At 50.9% G+C, this 6721-nt stretch overlaps 1 pseudogene; it reads right to left on the bottom strand.

Moving 5' to 3' along the window:
- Positions 1 to 2764: 2764 nt before the first annotated feature.
- Positions 2765 to 3616, bottom strand: LOC102977848 (60S ribosomal protein L39-like; annotated as a pseudogene).
- Between the last annotated feature and the right edge of the window lie 3105 nt (positions 3617 to 6721).

The following is a 6721-nucleotide window of genomic DNA, read 5'->3' as shown; positions in this document are numbered from 1 at the left end:
TGGGATCTTCCCGGACCGGGGCACGAACCCGTGTCCCCTGCATCGGCAGGCGGACTCCCAACCACTGCGCCACCAGGGAAGCCCTTTTTGCTTCTTATTAAAGCCATGTGGTCATAGACATCCTCACACAGCTTTACATTCGCAAGTGAGAGCTTCTTAGAATTTCCATGAAGAAGATATACCAATTTATTAATCATTATTTGCATCAATGTTTAATAGGCCAAACAGACCTAGAAAGGCTTGTAATGAAAAACAGCAGCCCCCGCCACATAGCTCCCTACTCACAGCCCATTTACCGCTGGTTTAAGTGTTCTTCCTATCATTTCTGTCCATCTTTCTCAATAATATCTTTGTACTTTATGATTTGCTTTATCACTTGTAGTCATTATCTATTGCCTTGCTGTTAAAAGAGGTGAGAATTCAGCTCTCTCATACCCCACTTTCTCTCCGGGTCCTGCCAGGGTGGAGTATAGTAATTACCGGTTGAATCATTGCATCTGTGTTATGCCTGTAAATATCACTCAGTGCTGAGATGAGTGAGCTGCCTCGTGAACTGCGACTGTGCTTTCTTTCTTTCTTTTAAATTTATTTTAATATTTATTTTTGGCTCTGTTGGGTCTTCGGTGCTGCGCGTGGGCTTTCTCTAATTGTGGCGAGCGGGGGCTACTCTTTGTTGTGGTGCACGGGCTTCTCACTGCGGTGGCTTCTCTTATAGCAGAGCACTGGCTCTAGGCTCGTGGGCTTCAGTAGTTGTGGTGCACGGGCTTAGTTGCTCTGCGGCATGTGGGATCTTCCCAGACCAGGGATTGAACTCGTGTCCCCTGCACTGGCAGGCAGGTTCTTAACCACTGCACCACCAGGGAAGTCCCGTGTGCTTCGTTTTTGGTGTGGCTGTTTTTCTGAAGTTTTTCTCATCTGTCTGTCAGCTTCTTAATTCAATTTTTTAATGTGGTGAAACCTATCATAGGATCTATCATTTTCAGTATTTTGGGGGAGCCCTCTGAAGCCTGCTCACTCCCCTTGGGTCTGAGGAATCTTGGGATTTCTCCCTATTATCCATTTCAATTGCACCTTCTCCCTGGGCACTCCTGTGCCCCACTTACCTGATTTTCTTTCTTCCCCACAGTACTTATTACTTTCCAACATCTCATAAGATGTGCTTATTTATTATGGTTGCTGCCCCCCCTGCCCCCCACCGGTGGTATCAGAGTGCCACGAGGGCAGAGATTTTTGTGTTTTGTTCATCAATGAATTGCCAATGTCTACCACAGTGCTTGGCACGGAGGGGAGGTGCAATACATGCTTGTTGAATGGACAGTTCCTGGGACTTCCCTTTATTGCCCACCTGTGTGCTTACCCCCTCATTTGGTGGAGCTCATGCTTCAGTAACTTTCTGAGAAAGGGTGCTTGTGAGATACACACACACACACACACACACACACATTTTTTGGTCATGCCACGTGGCTTGTGGGATCTTAGTTCCCTGACCAGGGATCGAACCTACGTCCCCTGCATTGGAAGTGCAGAGTCTTAACCACTGGACGTCCAGGGAAGTCCCAAGATATATATTTTTAGACTCTATAGCTATATATATATTTACATTCACATTTAACATTGTGTCTGGCAAATTTCTTCAGTTGTAAGATGGTAATAAACATTGAGTATCTCAAGGTTGTGGCGAGAAGATAAAGTGGTTAGCATTCTTTGAGGATAAGGTATTATTACTTTGTGAGGATTGAAATAAATAGAAAATAAGAGTTGTTGGGAGGCAGTTGAGCCCAGTGGCCGAGAGCAGGGCGTCGGTGTTGGTCGGGGCTGGTTTTGAGTCCTGTGCTCTGTAACCTCGTAACTCTGTGACCAAGAGTAACAAAGTCACTGAAGCCTTGGTTTCCTCATGTAAAGAATGGAAATGGTCGTAGTACCTATTGTTTGAGGCAGAATCCAATACACTGCTCTTAATATGCAGTAGTGGTTATTGACGTAGTATAATGTTGGATGTGGCTTGGTATGGGAGCCAGAGCAGTGTCTACCTTGGACTTGTCTTTGTGTCCCCTGAGGGTGAGAGTGTCTCACTCTCAGAGTGGAGTAGGCAAATAGCAATTTGCAGCAAAAGTCCTGAGGGGGATACTGGCATTTTGACCCAGCAGTGACGTCTACTAAGAATTTATTCTAAGGGAAGAAGTAAGCGTGTGCCTGGATTGACATGCAGGGCCTTGTTCATGAGGTAGAAGTCTGGGAACCACTTCAGTGTCAGGAGGGAGCTTGATCAATACATGGATCTATAGACTCTAGGTTTCCTCCAGTGGGGTCCTTTGTAGCCCTTACGACTGAGGAAGGCAGCAATCAGATATCAGGAGAGCTAGACAGGGTACACGATGATACACTGGTAAGTGAAAAAAGTGAGTATCAAAACAGCGGCAGCCTGGGCCTTCCCTGGTGGCACAGTGGTTAAGAATCTGCCTGCCAAGGCAGTGGACACGGGTTCGATCCCTGGTCCGGGGAGATCCCACATGCCACGGAGCAACTAAGCCCGTGTGCTGCAACTACTGAGCCTGTGTGCCACAACTACTGAAGCCTGAGTGCCTAGAGCCCACACTCCACAACAAGAGAAGCCACTGCAATGAGAAGCCCGCGCACCGCTACAAAGAGTAGCCCCTGCTCGCCGCAACTAGAGAAAGCCCGTGGGCAGCAACAAAGACCCAACGCAGCCAAAAATAAATAAATGAATAAATTTTTTAAAAAAGTGGGAGCCTTCTGAGGGATACGGGTTACATTTGCCTTTTTATTGGTTATTTATTTATTATTAATTAATTAATTAATTTTTGGCTGCGTTGGGTCTTTGTTGCTGGGCACGGGCCTTCTCTAGTTGGGGTGAGCGGGGGCTACTCTTTGATGCAGTGTGCTGGCTTCTCATTACCGTTGGTTTCTCTTTGTTGTGGAGCACGGGCTCTAGGCATGTGGGCTTCAGTAGTTGTGGCACGCGGGCTCAGTAGCTATGGCTCGCGGGCTCTAGAGCGCAGGCTCAGTAGTTGTGGTGCACAGGCTTACTTGCTCTGCGACATGTGGAATCTTCCCAGACCAGGGATCGAACCTGTGTCCCCTGCATTGGCAGGCGGATTCTTTTTTGCTTTTTTCCAACAAAAGGTTTCATATTTATTTCTGAGTTACACAGTGAACAGTGGTGAGGAAAGATCAAAAAAAGAGGAGAGAGCCATTCCATTTCTCCCATCAAACACAGGCAGCTGTTCCAGACACTAGTGATGTTCTGATACAGTAAGATGCAATTGACCTTGATAGCATACATGTGTGCCACTTCATATGTGAGGCTCCTTATAGGCCCAGCTTGGTTCTTCTCCAATGTCTTCTCTTGGAGTTGTACCTGATTTTATTACCAGTTTTCATTTGAATCCATTGGGGAATGGGATGATTCTGCTTTCGTTTCTTGGCCAGGAATCACTTGATCCTGAAAGTCTTGTGAGAAGACATGGCGAGGAGCAAATTCAACCACACATAGGATGGGGGATGAGAAAAGAGCGGCAGGCGGATTCTTAACCACTGTGCCACCAGGGAAGCCCTAGACATGAAAATTCCTTAATAAGAGTAAGCACCAAGTGAATGTTCGCAGCCATCAGTGCTATGCAACAATTAATTCTGGCCAGTGGGATGAGGGATTCATTTATCTTACTGTTTACTTCTCTGTATTGTCTAAATCATTATTTTAAAAAATGAACATGTATTTCTTTTGGAAATATAAAAAAAGTTATTTTAAAATATGCAAACCTTCAGCTAACAAGGCGATTCTAATTTTGTTTGAAACAACATCATCTTAGAACAAAGTGAATGAATGTACTTAATGCCACTGAACTCCAAAATGGTTAGTTAAGGTGGTAAATTTTATGTGTATTTTACCACAATTTTTTTTTTTTTTTTGCGGTACGTGGGCCTCTCAATGTTGTGGTTTCTCCCGTTGCGGAGCACAGGCTCCGGCCGCGCGGGCGCAGCGGGCTTGCTCCAAAATGGTTAGTTAAGGTGGTAAATTTTATGTGTATTTTACCACAATTTTTTTTTTTTTTTTGCGGTACGTGGGCCTCTCAATGTTGTGGTTTCTCCCGTTGCGGAGCACAGGCTCCGGACGCGCAGGCTCAGCGGGCATGGCTCACGGGCCCAGCCGCTCCACGGCACGTGGGATCTTCCCGGACCGGGGCACGAACCCACAGCCCCTGCATCGGCAGGCGGACTCGCAACCTCTGCGCCACCAGGGAAGCCCTACCACAATTTTAAAAAGCAACAATATCACCGTCATCAACAACAATAACAACTACCAAAAAATTCAACATCCTCATCGTCAACAACAACAGCTGCAAAAAAAATTTATAAGCAGAGTAGAAAGTTCTGAAGGTGTCCCTGGGACTATTAGCAGTGATGAGATGGGATTGTTTTCTGCCTTATAGCTATGGCTTTAGAGCCTAGATTTCCTTCCGCGAACACTTTTTAGTTTTGTAACTAGTGAAGTTGCTCCTCTCGATGTTTACTCAGAGCCCCGCTCCGGAGTCGAAGCTGCACGGTTGGAGCCCAGCCCCACTCCCGCCTCGGGGCCGACCCCAGCGAGCCTCAGTTTTTCTGTCAGGCAGCCGGGATGACAGCTCGCCCGGTCCCGCGCCCGGCCCCGCCCCGCGGCCCTGGGATTGGCTCGCGCGGGGTTCCCCCCCAACCCCCAACGCCCGAGGCGGGGCCGAGCCTCTCCCGCCTGCCGGGCCCCAACCCGGAAATGCAGCTCGGAGGCGCCGGCGGGGCTGGCCGGGACAGCGGCAGAGCGACGGTGAGTGTGACCAATGGGCGCCGGCGGTGGCGGCGGCGCGCCGGAAGTCCCGCCTGGCGTCGCGCGGGGGCGGGGCGGCTCTGGGGGCGGCAGGCCGCGGGGCGGGCGCAGGATGCGGGCGGCCATTGCTGGGGCTCTGCTGCGGGGAGGAGGACGCTGAGGAGGCGCCGAGCCGCGCAGCGCTGCGGGGGAGTCGCCCGTGCAGACGCGGGGCCCATGGCCAGGACCACCAGCCAGCTGGTGAGTGCGCGGCAGCCGCCTGGGCGCGCCGGCCCGTCACCCCGCCAAGCGCGGCGGTCGCCGGGGCCCGGCGAGGCGGCCCGCGGTCCCGGGGGCCGGGCGGCGCCTCACCTGCGGCGAGCGGCCGGGCCTGGGACCGTGGGCGCCGTGGGGACGCCGCTTGGCTGCTGTACGAAGCCCTGGCCCGGGTGAGGCGGGCGCCGGCCCGGCGGGGGCGCTGACAGGCGCGCGGAGGGCGGGGGAGGCCGGGGAGGTGTCACCGGCCCGTCGCGGTGGAAGTGCTTGGAAAGTTTGTTTTCGGCGCGGCGCGGCCTGAGTCAGGCCTCCGGGGTTACCTTTCGTTTTGTCTGCAGAGGAACCGCCCCGGGCCTTCACCTGGGACGGGGTCCCTGTGCCTCCGCTCGCAGCGAAAGCGGGACGTGCGAGTTCTTGCTCGAAGCACCTGATGCTCGGGCCCCTCCGAATTCTCGGTTGGGGTGGAGTCTGATACACTCGGATATGCTCTTTTCCCGGCCCGGTGGGGCGGCGTTTCGGTGCTTTTCGTGCCTTGGGGCTCCGCTCCGGCACCGGCATTGGTGTGATGGGAAGCCTCCTCGAGGCCGGGCTTGAAACCACTACGGCGGGCAAGTGAGCGTGACCGGGCGGGGGGATTTTAGGGGGAAGGAAAGAGATAAAGCACTTGTTGGGTTAAATGTTTTGTTGCATGTATCGTTAGTGTTTCTGTGTTTTCTTTTTGTTGCTAAAAGTATCCCTAGTGTTTTTATGTCTGCCCTCGGTTAAGTTCGGGAGTCTTGGGAAGATGGTTTAAGGATTTATACCTTGTATGCGAATGTGAAGAATGGAAGAATGTCGAGACAGCTTGTAAAGTCTGGTTCAAAAGTCAAATCCCTTAAATGAGGGAAGACCCAAGAAATTTACATTACCCCTTATTTTCCACCGTAGCGGCTGTTAATCTTTCTGAGGGGTCATGGGCCCTTTTGAGAGTGTGACGCAAGATCTGAGTCCCCTCCTGAGAAAACCGCACGGCTTTACTGAATTTTTAGTTACTTCAGGAGGCTCTTGATCCTTCTGGAGCTGGTCCGTGGACTTGAGGTTGAGAACTCTGGTTTGTGGAGATGGGTGATACTCTGAAGTCTGAGAGGAGGAGGACCTGTTCAGTTGAGAAAAATGGTGAAAGGCCAAGGGATGTCTTTGACTCTTTGCGACATGTGTGGCTGTACCGCGGGGTGCCTGGGCTAACGCGCAAAAATACGAGTTAGGCTGCTTGGCGGACCTCAGTGGCGGCTGGGGCTGACAGTGATCATGGAAGTTTGTAAGACGAACTTTCACACAGTGATGCTGTTGCAGTACAAGGTGTGTGCTCTGATGGCGTCCAGGGGAAGAGGAAAAGAGCATATCGTGTCATAGTCTTGGTAGTTCCATGTGATGGACGCTTGACATCTGGAGTTTCTTTGCAGAAGGCAGCTTTTTAGTACAAAAAGACTGGAATCCAGTGAGAAGAAATGAATTACAGAATAAAGGATGGACCTCCCCATCAGGAAGTGAGAGGAACTAGGTTTTTTTGTTTTCATCAGCTACATTTGTCCACATGTATGTGAGAATATGCTGTATTTCCCATCAATAACGGCAAAGATGCCCCCAGTAGTGGATTTTTCATCTGTG

Source organism: Physeter macrocephalus, unplaced genomic scaffold (assembly GCF_002837175.3).
Source record: "Physeter macrocephalus isolate SW-GA unplaced genomic scaffold, ASM283717v5 random_821, whole genome shotgun sequence".
NCBI classification, from domain to species: Eukaryota; Metazoa; Chordata; class Mammalia; order Artiodactyla; family Physeteridae; genus Physeter; species Physeter macrocephalus.
This window is presented reverse-complemented; position numbering and strand designations above follow the sequence as displayed.